This window comes from Siphateles boraxobius, unplaced genomic scaffold, assembly GCF_051911475.1.
Source record: "Siphateles boraxobius isolate OS27281-9 unplaced genomic scaffold, OSU_SipBor_1 160, whole genome shotgun sequence".
NCBI classification, from domain to species: domain Eukaryota; kingdom Metazoa; phylum Chordata; class Actinopteri; order Cypriniformes; family Leuciscidae; genus Siphateles; species Siphateles boraxobius.
The window spans coordinates 997,429-1,010,095 of record NW_027508767.1 but is presented as its reverse complement, the minus strand read 5'-3'; positions in this window follow the sequence as shown (position 1 = coordinate 1,010,095).

Here is a 12,667-nt window from a genome sequence, read left to right as displayed (position 1 = left end):
CTATAAGGACATCATGGATCTTTTAGACCTTCTGGTGACCCTCTGACCAGAAAAAAAGTTCAAAAAGTCCCATATGGACTACTATCTGGCGTACTTGACTTGACTTTTTAACATCAGAACGAGTCTATAAGGACATCATGGATCTTTTAGACCATCTGGGGACCCGCTGACCAGAAAAAAAGCTCAAAAAGTACCATATGGACTACTTTCTGGCGGACTTGACGAAATTTTAACATCAGAACGAGTCTATGAGGACATCATGTAGCTTTTAGACCTTCTGAGGACCCACTGAGCAGAAAAAAAAGTTCAAAAGTCCCATATTTAACTACTGTCTGGCGGACTTGACGACTTTTTAACATCAGAAAGAGTCAATGAGGACATCATGTAAGTTTCAGACCTTCTGACGACCCTCTGACCAGAAAAAAAGAGTTCAAAAGGTCCCGTATTTAACTACTGTCTGGCGGACTTGACGACTTTTTAACATCAGAAAGAGTCAATGAGGACATCATGTAGCTTTTAGACCTTCTGGGGACCCTCTGACCAGAAAAAAAGTTCAAAACGTCCCATATGGACTACTGTCTGGCAGACTTGACTTGACTTTTTAACATCAGAACGAGTCTATGAGGACAGCATGTAGCTTTTAGACCTTCTGGTGACCCTTTGAGCAGAAAAAAAGTTCAAAAGCTCCGGTATGGACTACTGTCTGGCGGACTTTACTTGACTTTTTAACATCAGAAAGAGTCAATGAGGACATCATGTAGCTTTTAGACCTTCTGAGGACCCTCTGACCAGAAAAAAAGTTCAAAAGTTCGCGTATTTAACTACTGTCTGGCGGACTTGACGACTTTTTAACATCAGAAAGAGTCAATGAGGACATCATGTAAATTTTAGACCTTCTGAGGACCCTCTGAGCAGAAAAAAAATTCAAAAGGTCCAATATGGACTACTGTCTGGCGGACTTGACTTGACTTTTTAACATAAGAAAGAGTCTATAAGGACATCATGGATCTTTTAGACCTTCTGGGGACCCTCTGACGGGAAAAAAGTTCAAAAAGTCCCATATGGACTACTGTCTAGCGGACTTGACGACTTTTTAACATCAGAACGAGTCTATAAGGACATCATGGATCTTTTAGACCTTCTAGGGACCCTCTGACCAGAAAAAAAGTTCCAAAAGTCCCATATGGACTACTTTCTGGCGGACTTGATGACTTTTTGACATCAGAACGAGTCTATAAGGACATCATGGATCTTTTAGACCTTCTGGGGACCCTCTGACCAGAAAAAAAGTTCAAAAAGTCCCATATGGACTACTGTCTGGCGGACTTGACTTGACTTTTTGACATCAGAACGAGTCTATAAGGACATCATGGATCTTTTAGACCTTCTGGGGACCCTCTGACCAGAAAAAAAGTTCAAAAAGTCCCAGATGGACTACTTTCTGGCGGACTTGACTTGACTTTTTAACATCAGAAAGAGTCAATGAGGACATCATGTAGCTTTTAGACCTTCTGGGGACCCTCTGACCAGAAAAAAAAGTTCAAAAGGTCCCGTATTTAACTACTCTGTGGCGGACTTGACGACTTTTTAACATCAGAACGAGTCTATGAGGACATCATGTAGCTTTTAGACCTTCTGAGGACCCTCTGAGCAGAAAAAAAGTTCAAAAGGTCCAATATTGACTACTGTCTGGCGGACTTGACTTGATATTTTAACATCAGAAAGAGTCTACGAGGACATCATGGATCTTTTAGACCTCTGACTAGAAAAAGTTCAAAAAGTCCCAAATGGACCACTGTCTGGTGGACTTGATCTGCCTTTTTAACATCAGAAAGAGTCTATATGGACATCATGGATCTTTTAGACCTTCTGGGGACCCTCTGATCAGAAAAAAAAACTTCAAAAAGTCCCATATGGACTACTGTCTTGCGGATTTGACGACTTTTTAACATAAGAAAGAGTCTGTAAGGACATCATGGATCTTTTAGACCTTCTGGGGACCCTCTGACCAGAAAAAAAGTTCCAAAAGTCCCATATGGACTACTTTCTGGTGGACTTGATGACTTTTTGACATCAGAACGAGTCTATCAGGAGATCATGGATCTTTTAGACCTTCTGGGGACCCTGTGACCAGAAAAAAAGTTCAAAAAGTCCCATATGGACTACTGTCTGGCGGACTTGACGACTTTTTAACATCAGAACGAGTCTATAAGGACATCATGGATCTTTTAGACATTCTGGTGACCCTCTGAGCAGATAAAAAGTTCAAAAGGTCCCGAATGGACTACTGTCTGGCAGACTTGAGGACTTTTTAACATCAGAAAGAGTCTATAAGGACGTAATTGATCTTTTAGACCTTCTGGGGACCCTCTGACCAGAAAAAAAGTTCAAAAAGTCCCATATGGACTACTGTCTGGCGGACTTGACTTGACTTTTTTACATCAGAACGAGTCTATAAGGAAGGACATCATGGATCTTTTAGACCTTCTGGGAACCTTCTTTCCAGAAAAAAAGTGTTCAAAAGGTCCCGTATTTAACTACTGTCTGGCGTACTTGACGACGTTTTAACATCAAAAAGAGTCAATAAGGACATCATGTAGCTTTTGACCTTCTAGGGACCCTCTGACCAGAAAAAAAGTTCAAAAAGTCCCATATGGACTACTGTCTGGCGGACTTGACTTGACTTTTTAACATCAGAACGAGTCTATAAGGACATCATGGATCTTTTAGACCTTCTGGTGACCCTCTGAGCAGAAAAAAAGTTCAAAAGGTCCCCTATGGACTACTGTCTGGCAGACTTGACGACTTTTTAACATCAGAAAGAGTCAATGAGGACATCATGTAGCTTTTAGACCTTCTGAGGACCCTCTGACCAGACAAAAAGTTCAAAAGGTCCCTATTTAACTACTGTCTGGCGGACTTGACAACTTTTTAACATCAGAAAGAGTCAATGAGGACATCTTGTAGCTTTTAGACCTTCTGAGGACCCTTTGAGCAGAAAAAAAGTTCAAAAGGTCCAATATGGACTACTGTCTGGCGGACTTGACTTGACTTTTTAACATAAGAAAGAGTAATTGAGGACATCATGTAGCTTTTAGACCTTCTGAGGACCCTCTGAGCAGAAAAAAAGTTCAAAAGGTCCCATATGGACTACTGTCTGGCGTACTTGACTTGACTTTTTAACATCAGAACGAGTCTATAAGGACATCATGGATCTTTTAGACCTTCTGGGGACCCGCTGACCAGAAAAAAAGCTCAAAAAGTACCATATGGACTACTTTCTGGCGGACTTGACGAAATTTTAACATCAGAACGAGTCTATGAGGACATTATGTAGCTTTTAGACCTTCTGAGGACCCACTGAGCAGAAAAAAAAGTTCAAAAGTCCCATATTTAACTACTGTCTGGCGGACTTGACGACTTTTTAACATCAGAAAGAGTCAATGAGGACATCATGTAAGTTTCAGACCTTCTGAGGACCCTCTGACCAGAAAAAAAAGAGTTCAAAAGGTCCCGTATTTAACTACTGTCTGGCGGACTTGACGACTTTTTAACATCAGAAAGAGTCAATGAGGACATAGTGTAAATTTCAGACCTTCTGAGGACCCTCTGACCAGAAAAAAAGAGTTCAAAAGGTCCCGTATTTAACTACTGTCTGGCGGACTTGACGACTTTTTAACATCAGAAAGAGTCAATGAGGACATCATGTAGCCTTTAGACCTTCTGAGGACCCTCTGAGCAGAAAAAAAGTTCAAAAGGTCCCATATGGACTACTGTCTGGTGGATTTGACTTGATATTTTAACATCAGAAAGAGTCTACGAGGACATCATGGATCTTTTAGACCTCCAAGGCACCCTCTGACTGGAAAAAGTTAAAAAAGTCCCAAATGGACTACTTTCTGGCTGACTTGACTTGACTTTTTAACATCAGAATGATTCTATAAGGACATCATGGATCTTTTAGACCTCCTGGCGACCCTCTGAGCAGAAAAAAAGTTCAAAAAGTCCCATATGGACCACTGTCTGGCGGACTTGATGACTTTTTGACATCAGAACGAGTCTATAAGGACATCATGGATCTTTAAGACCTTCTGGGGACCCTCTGACCAGAAAAAAAGTTCAAAAAGTCCCATATGGACTACTGTCTGGCGGACTTGACTTGACTTTTTAACATCAGAACGAGTCTATGAGGACAGCATGTAGCTTTTAGACCTTCTGGTGACCCTCTGAGCAGAAAAAAAGTTCAAAAGCTCCGGTATGGACTACTGTCTGGCGGACTTTACTTGACTTTTTAACATCAGAAAGAGTCAATGAGGACATCATGTAGCCTTTAGACCTTCTGAGGACCCTCTGACCAGAAAAAAAGTTCAAAAGTTCCCGTATTTAACTACTGTCTGGCGGACTTGACGACTTTTTAACATCAAAAAGAGTCAATGAGGACATCATGTAGCTTTTAGACCTTCTGGGGACCCTCTGACCAGAAAAAAAGTTCAAAAAGTCCCATATGGACTACTGTCTGGCGGACTTGACTTGACATTTTAACATCAGAACGAGTCTATAAGGACATCATGGATCTTTTAGACCTTCTGGTGACCCTCTGACCAGAAAAAAAGTTCAAAAAGTCCCATATGGACTACTATCTGGCGTACTTGACTTGACTTTTTAACATCAGAACGAGTCTATAAGGACATCATGGATCTTTTAGACCATCTGGGGACCCGCTGACCAGAAAAAAAGCTCAAAAAGTACCATATGGACTACTTTCTGGCGGACTTGACGAAATTTTAACATCAGAACGAGTCTATGAGGACATCATGTAGCTTTTAGACCTTCTGAGGACCCACTGAGCAGAAAAAAAAGTTCAAAAGTCCCATATTTAACTACTGTCTGGCGGACTTGACGACTTTTTAACATCAGAAAGAGTCAATGAGGACATCATGTAAGTTTCAGACCTTCTGACGACCCTCTGACCAGAAAAAAAGAGTTCAAAAGGTCCCGTATTTAACTACTGTCTGGCGGATTTGATGACTTTTTAACATCAGAAAGAGTCAATGAGGACATCATGTAGCTTTTAGACCTTCTGGGGACCCTCTGACCAGAAAAAAAGTTCAAAACGTCCCATATGGACTACTGTCTGGCAGACTTGACTTGACTTTTTAACATCAGAACGAGTCTATGAGGACAGCATGTAGCTTTTAGACCTTCTGGTGACCCTCTGAGCAGAAAAAAAGTTCAAAAGCTCCGGTATGGACTACTGTCTGGCGGACTTTACTTGACTTTTTAACATCAGAAAGAGTCAATGAGAACATCATGTAGCTTTTAGACCTTCTGAGGACCCTCTGACCAGAAAAAAAGTTCAAAAGTTCCCGTATTTAACTACTGTCTGGCGGACTTGACGACTTTTTAACATCAGAAAGAGTCAATGAGGACATCATGTAACTTTTAGACCTTCTGAGGACCCTCTGAGCAGAAAAAAAGTTCAAAAGGTCCAATATGGACTACTGTCTGGCGGACTTGACTTGACTTTTTAACATAAGAAAGAGTCTATAAGGACATCATGGTTCTTTTAGACCTTCTGGGGACCCTCTGACGGAAAAAAAGTTCAAAAAGTCCCATATGGACTACTGTCTGGCGGACTTGACTTGACTTTTTGACATCAGAACGAGTCTATAAGGACATCATGGATCTTTTAGACCTTCTGGGGACCCTCTGACCAGAAAAAAAGTTCAAAAAGTCCCATATGGACTACTTTCTGGCGGACTTGACTTGACTTTTTAACATCAGAAAGAGTCTATAAGGACATCATGTAGCCTTTAGACCTTCTGAGGACCCTCTGAGCAGAAAAAAAGTTCAAAAGGTCCCATATGGACTACTGTCTGGTGGATTTGACTTGATATTTTAACATCAGAAAGAGTCTACGAGGACATCATGGATCTTTTAGACCTCCAAGGCACCCTCTGACTGGAAAAAGTTAAAAAAGTCCCAAATGGACTACTTTCTGGCTGACTTGACTTGACTTTTTACATCAGAATGATTCTATAAGGACATCATGGATCTTTTAGACCTCCTGGCGACCCTCTGAGCAGAAAAAAAGTTCAAAAAGTCCCATATGGACCACTGTCTGGCGGACTTGATGACTTTTTGACATCAGAACGAGTCTATAAGGACATCATGGATCTTTAAGACCTTCTGGGGACCCTCTGACCAGAAAAAAAGTTCAAAAAGTCCCATATGGACTACTGTCTGGCGGACTTGACTTAACTTTTTAACATCAGAATGAGTCTATAAGGACATGATGGATCTTTTAGACCTTCTGGGGACCCTCTGACCAGAAAAAAAGTTCAAAAAGTCCCATATGGACTACTGTCTGGCGGACTTGACTTGACTTTTTAACATCAGAACGAGTCTATGAGGACAGCATGTAGCTTTTAGACCTTCTGGTGACCCTCTGAGCAGAAAAAAAGTTCAAAACCTCCGGTATGGACTACTGTCTGGCGGACTTTACTTGACTTTTTAACATCAGAAAGAGTCAATGAGGACATCATGTAGCCTTTAGACCTTCTGAGGACCCTCTGACCAGAAAAAAAGTTCAAAAGTTCCCGTATTTAACTACTGTCTGGCGGACTTGACGACTTTTTAACATCAAAAAGAGTCAATTTGGACATCATGTAGCTTTTAGACCTTCTGGGGACCCGCTGACCAGAAAAAAAGTTCAAAAAGTCCCATATGGACTACTGTCTGGCTGTCTTGACTTGACTTTTTAACATCAGAACGAGTGTATGAGGACATCATGGATCTTTTAGACCTTCTGGGGACCCTCTGATGGGATAAAAAGTTCAAAAAGTCCCATATGGACTACTTTCTGGCGGACTTTACTTTACTTTTTAACATCAAAACGAGTCAATAAGGACATCATGGACCTTTTAGACCTTCGGGGGACGCCCTGATCAGAAAAAAAGTTCAAAAAGTCCCATATGGACTACTGTCTGACGGACTTGACGACTTTTAACATCAGAAAGAGTGTATAAGGACATCATGGATCTTTTAGACCTTCTAGGGACTCTCTGACCAGAAAAAAAGTTCCAAAAGTCCCATATGGACTACTTTCTGGCGTACTTGATGACTTTTTGACATCAGAACGAGTCTATAAGGACATCATGGATCTTTTAAACCTTCTGGGGACCCTCTGACCAGAAAAAAAGTTCCAAAAGTCCCATATGGACTAATGTCTTGCGGACTTTACTTGACTTTTTAACATCAGAACGAGTCTATAAGGACATCATGGATCTTTTAGACCTTATGGGGACCCTCTGACCAGAAAAAAAGTTCAAAAAGTCCCATATGGACTACTGTCTGGCGGACTTGACTTGACTTTTTAACATCAGAACGAGTCTATAAGGACATCATGGATCTTTTAGACCTTCTGGGGACCCTCTGACCAGAAAAAAAGTTCAAAAAGTCCCATTTGGACTACTGTCTGGCGGACTTGACTTGACTTTTTAACATCAGAACGAGTATATAAGGATATCATGGATCTTTTAGACCTTCTGGGGACCCTCTGACCAGAAAAAAAGTTCAAAAAGTCCCACATGGACTACTGTGTGGCGGACTTGACGACTTTTTAACATCAGAAAGATTCAATGAGGACATCATGTAGCTTTTAGACCTTCTGGGGACCCTCTGACCAGAAAAAAAGTTCAAAAAGTCCCTTATGGACTACTGTCTGGCGGACTTGACTTGACTTTTTAACATCAGAAAGAGTCAATAAGGACATCATTGATCTTTTAGACCTTCTGGGGACCCTCTGATCAGAAAAAAAACTTCAAAAAGTCCCATATGGACTACTGTCTGGCGGATTTGACGACTTTTTAACATCAGAACGAGTCTATAAGGACATCATGGACCTTTTAGACCTTCTGGGGACCCTCTGACCAGAAAAAAGTTCAAAAAGTCCCATTTGGACTACTGTCTGGCGGACTTGACTTGACTTTTTAACATCAGAACGAGTATATAAGGACATCATGGATCTTTTAGACCTTCTGGGGACCCTCTGACCAGAAAAAAAGTTCAAAAAGTCCCACATGGACTACTGTCTGGCGGACTTGACGACTTTTTAACATCAGAAAGATTCAATGAGGACATCATGTAGCTTTTAGACCTTCTGAGGACACTCTGAGCAGAAAAAGTTCAAAAGGTCCCATATTTAACTACTGTCTGGTGGACTTGACGACTTTTTAACATCAGAAAGAGTTAATGAGGACATCATGTAACTTTTAGACCTTCTGAGCACCCTCTGGCCAGAAATAAAGTTCAAAAGGTCCCGTATTTAACTACTGTCTGGCTGACTTGACGACTTTTTAACATCAGAAAGAGTCAATGAGGACATCATGTAGTTTTTAGACCTTCTGGGGACCCTCTGACCAGAAAAGTTCAAAAGCTCCCATATGGACTACTGTCTGGCGGACTTTACTTGACTTTTTAACATCAGAAAGAGTCAATGAGGACATCATGTAGCTTTTAGACCTCCTGGGGACCCTCTGACCAGAAAAAAAGTTCAAAAAGTCCCATATGGACTACTGTCTGGCGGACTTGACTTGACTTTTTAACATCAGAACGAGTCTATAAGGACATCATGGATCTTTTAGACCTTCTGGGGACCCTCTGACCAGAAAAAAAGTTCAAAAAGTCCCATTTGGACTACTGTCTGGCGGACTTGACTTGACTTTTTAACATCAGAACGAGTATATAAGGATATCATGGATCTTTTAGACCTTCTGGGGACCCTCTGACCAGAAAAAAAGTTCAAAAAGTCCCACATGGACTACTGTGTGGCGGACTTGACGACTTTTTAACATCAGAAAGATTCAATGAGGACATCATGTAGCTTTTAGACCTTCTGGGGACCCTCTGACCAGAAAAAAAGTTCAAAAAGTCCCTTATGGACTACTGTCTGGCGGACTTGACTTGACTTTTTAACATCAGAAAGAGTCAATAAGGACATCATTGATCTTTTAGACCTTCTGGGGACCCTCTGATCAGAAAAAAAACTTCAAAAAGTCCCATATGGACTACTGTCTGGCGGATTTGACGACTTTTTAACATCAGAACGAGTCTATAAGGACATCATGGACCTTTTAGACCTTCTGGGGACCCTCTGACCAGAAAAAAGTTCAAAAAGTCCCATTTGGACTACTGTCTGGCGGACTTGACTTGACTTTTTAACATCAGAACGAGTATATAAGGACATCATGGATCTTTTAGACCTTCTGGGGACCCTCTGACCAGAAAAAAAGTTCAAAAAGTCCCACATGGACTACTGTCTGGCGGACTTGACGACTTTTTAACATCAGAAAGATTCAATGAGGACATCATGTAGCTTTTAGACCTTCTGAGGACACTCTGAGCAGAAAAAGTTCAAAAGGTCCCATATTTAACTACTGTCTGGTGGACTTGACGACTTTTTAACATCAGAAAGAGTTAATGAGGACATCATGTAACTTTTAGACCTTCTGAGCACCCTCTGGCCAGAAATAAAGTTCAAAAGGTCCCGTATTTAACTACTGTCTGGCTGACTTGACGACTTTTTAACATCAGAAAGAGTCAATGAGGACATCATGTAGTTTTTAGACCTTCTGGGGACCCTCTGACCAGAAAAGTTCAAAAGCTCCCATATGGACTACTGTCTGGCTGACTTTACTTGACTTTTTAACATCAGAAAGAGTCAATGAGGACATCATGTAGCTTTTAGACCTTTTGAGGACCCTCTGACCAGAAAAAAAGTTCAAAAAGTCCCATATGACTACTGTCTGGCGGACTTGACTTGACTTTTTAACATCAGAACGAGTCTATAAGGACATCATGGATCTTTTAGACCTTCTGGTGACCCTCTGAGCAGAAAAAAAGTTCAAAAGGTCCCCTATGGACTACTGTCTGGCAGACTTGACGACTTTTTGACATCAGAAAGAGTCAATGAGGACATCATGTAGCTTTTAGACGTTCTGAGGACCCTCTGACCAGACAAAAAGTTCAAAAAGTCCCGTATGGACTACTGTGTGGCGGATTTTACTTGACTTTTTAACATCAAAAAGAGTCAATGAGGACATCATGTAGCTTTTAGACCTTTTGAGGACCCTCTGACCAGAAAAAAAGTTCAAAAGGTCCCGTATTTAACTAATGTCTGGCGGACTTGACGACTTTTTAACATCAGAAAGAGTCAATGAGGACGTCATGTAGCTTTTAGACCTTCTGGGGCCCCTCGACCAGAAAAAAAGTTCAAAAAGTCCCATATGGACTACTGTCTGGCTGTCTTGACTTGACTTTTTAACATCAGAACGAGTCTATGAGGACATCATGTAGCTTTTAGACCTTCTGAGGACCCTCTGAGCAGAAAAAAAGTTCAAAAGGTCCAATATGGACTACTGTCTGGCGGACTTGACTTGATATTTTAATATCAGAAAGAGTCAACGAGGACATCATGGATCTTTTAGACCTCCAGGGGACCCTCTGACTAGAAAAAGTTCAAAAAGTCCCAAATGGACTACTGTCTGGCGGACTTGATTTGACTTTTTAACATCAGAATAATTCTATAAGGACATCATGGATCTTTTAGACCTCCTGGCGACCCTCTGAACAGAAAAAACGTTCAAGAAGTCCCATATGGACCACTGTCTGGTGGACTTGATCTGAATTTTTAACATCAGAAAGAGTCTATAAGGACATCATGGATCTTTTAGACCTTCTGGGGACCCTCTGATCAGAAAAAAAAGTTCAAAAGGTCCCGTATTTAACTACTCTGTGGCGGACTTGACGACTTTTTAACATCAGAACGAGTCTATGAGGACATCATGTAGCTTTTAGACCTTCTGAGGACCCTCTGAGCAGAAAAAAAGTTCAAAAGGTCCAATATTGACTACTGTCTGGCGGACTTGACTTGATATTTTAACATCAGAAAGAGTCTACGAGGACATCATGGATCTTTTAGACCTCTGACTAGAAAAAGTTCAAAAAGTCCCAAATGGACCACTGTCTGGTGGACTTGATCTGCCTTTTTAACATCAGAAAGAGTCTATATGGACATCATGGATCTTTTAGACCTTCTGGGGACCCTCTGATCAGAAAAAAAAACTTCAAAAAGTCCCATATGGACTACTGTCTTGCGGATTTGACGACTTTTTAACATAAGAAAGAGTCTGTAAGGACATCATGGATCTTTTAGACCTTCTGGGGACCCTCTGACCAGAAAAAAAGTTCCAAAAGTCCCATATGGACTACTTTCTGGTGGACTTGATGACTTTTTGACATCAGAACGAGTCTATCAGGACATCATGGATCTTTTAGACATTCTGGTGACCCTCTGAGCAGATAAAAAGTTCAAAAGGTCCCGAATGGACTACTGTCTGGCAGACTTGACGACTTTTTAACATCAGAACGAGTCTATAAGGACGTAATTGATCTTTTAGACCTTCTGGGGACCCTCTGACCAGAAAAAAAGTTCAAAAAGTCCCATATGGACTACTGTCTGGCGGACTTGACTTGACTTTTTAACATCAGAACGAGTCTATAAGGAAGGACATCATGGATCTTTTAGACCTTCTGGGAACCTTCTTTCCAGAAAAAAAGTGTTCAAAAGGTCCCGTATTTAACTACTGTCTGGCGTACTTGACGACGTTTTAACATCAAAAAGAGTCAATGAGGACATCATGTAGCTTTTGACCTTCTAGGGACCCTCTGACCAGAAAAAAAGTTCAAAAAGTCCCATATGGACTACTGTCTGGCGGACTTGACTTGACTTTTTAACATCAGAACGAGTCTATAAGGACATCATGGATCTTTTAGACCTTCTGGTGACCCTCTGAGCAGAAAAAAAGTTCAAAAGGTCCCCTATGGACTACTGTCTGGCAGACTTGACGACTTTTTAACATCAGAAAGAGTCAATGAGGACATCATGTAGATTTTAGACCTTCTGAGGACCCTCTGACCAGACAAAAAGTTCAAAATGTCCCTATTTAACTACTGTCTGGCGGACTTGACAACTTTTTAACATCAGAAAGAGTCAATGAGGACATCTTGTAGCTTTTAGACCTTCTGAGGACCCTTTGAGCAGAAAAAAAGTTCAAAAGGTCCAATATGGACTACTGTCTGGCGGACTTGACTTGACTTTTTAACATAAGAAAGAGTAATTGAGGACATCATGTAGCTTTTAGACCTTCTGAGGACCCTCTGAGCAGAAAAAAAGTTCAAAAGGTCCCATATGGACTACTGTCTGGCGTACTTGACTTGACTTTTTAACATCAGAACGAGTCTATAAGGACATCATGGATCTTTTAGACCTTCTGGGGACCCGCTGACCAGAAAAAAAGCTCAAAAAGTACCATATGGACTACTTTCTGGCGGACTTGACGAAATTTTAACATCAGAACGAGTCTATGAGGACATTATGTAGCTTTTAGACCTTCTGAGGACCCACTGAGCAGAAAAAAAGTTCAAAAGTCCCATATTTAACTACTGTCTGGCGGACTTGACGACTTTTTAACATCAGAAAGAGTCAATGAGGACATCATGTAAGTTTCAGACCTTCTGAGGACCCTCTGACCAGAAAAAAAGAGTTCAAAAGGTCCCGTATTTAACTACTGTCTGGCGGACTTGACGACTTTTTAACATCAGAAAG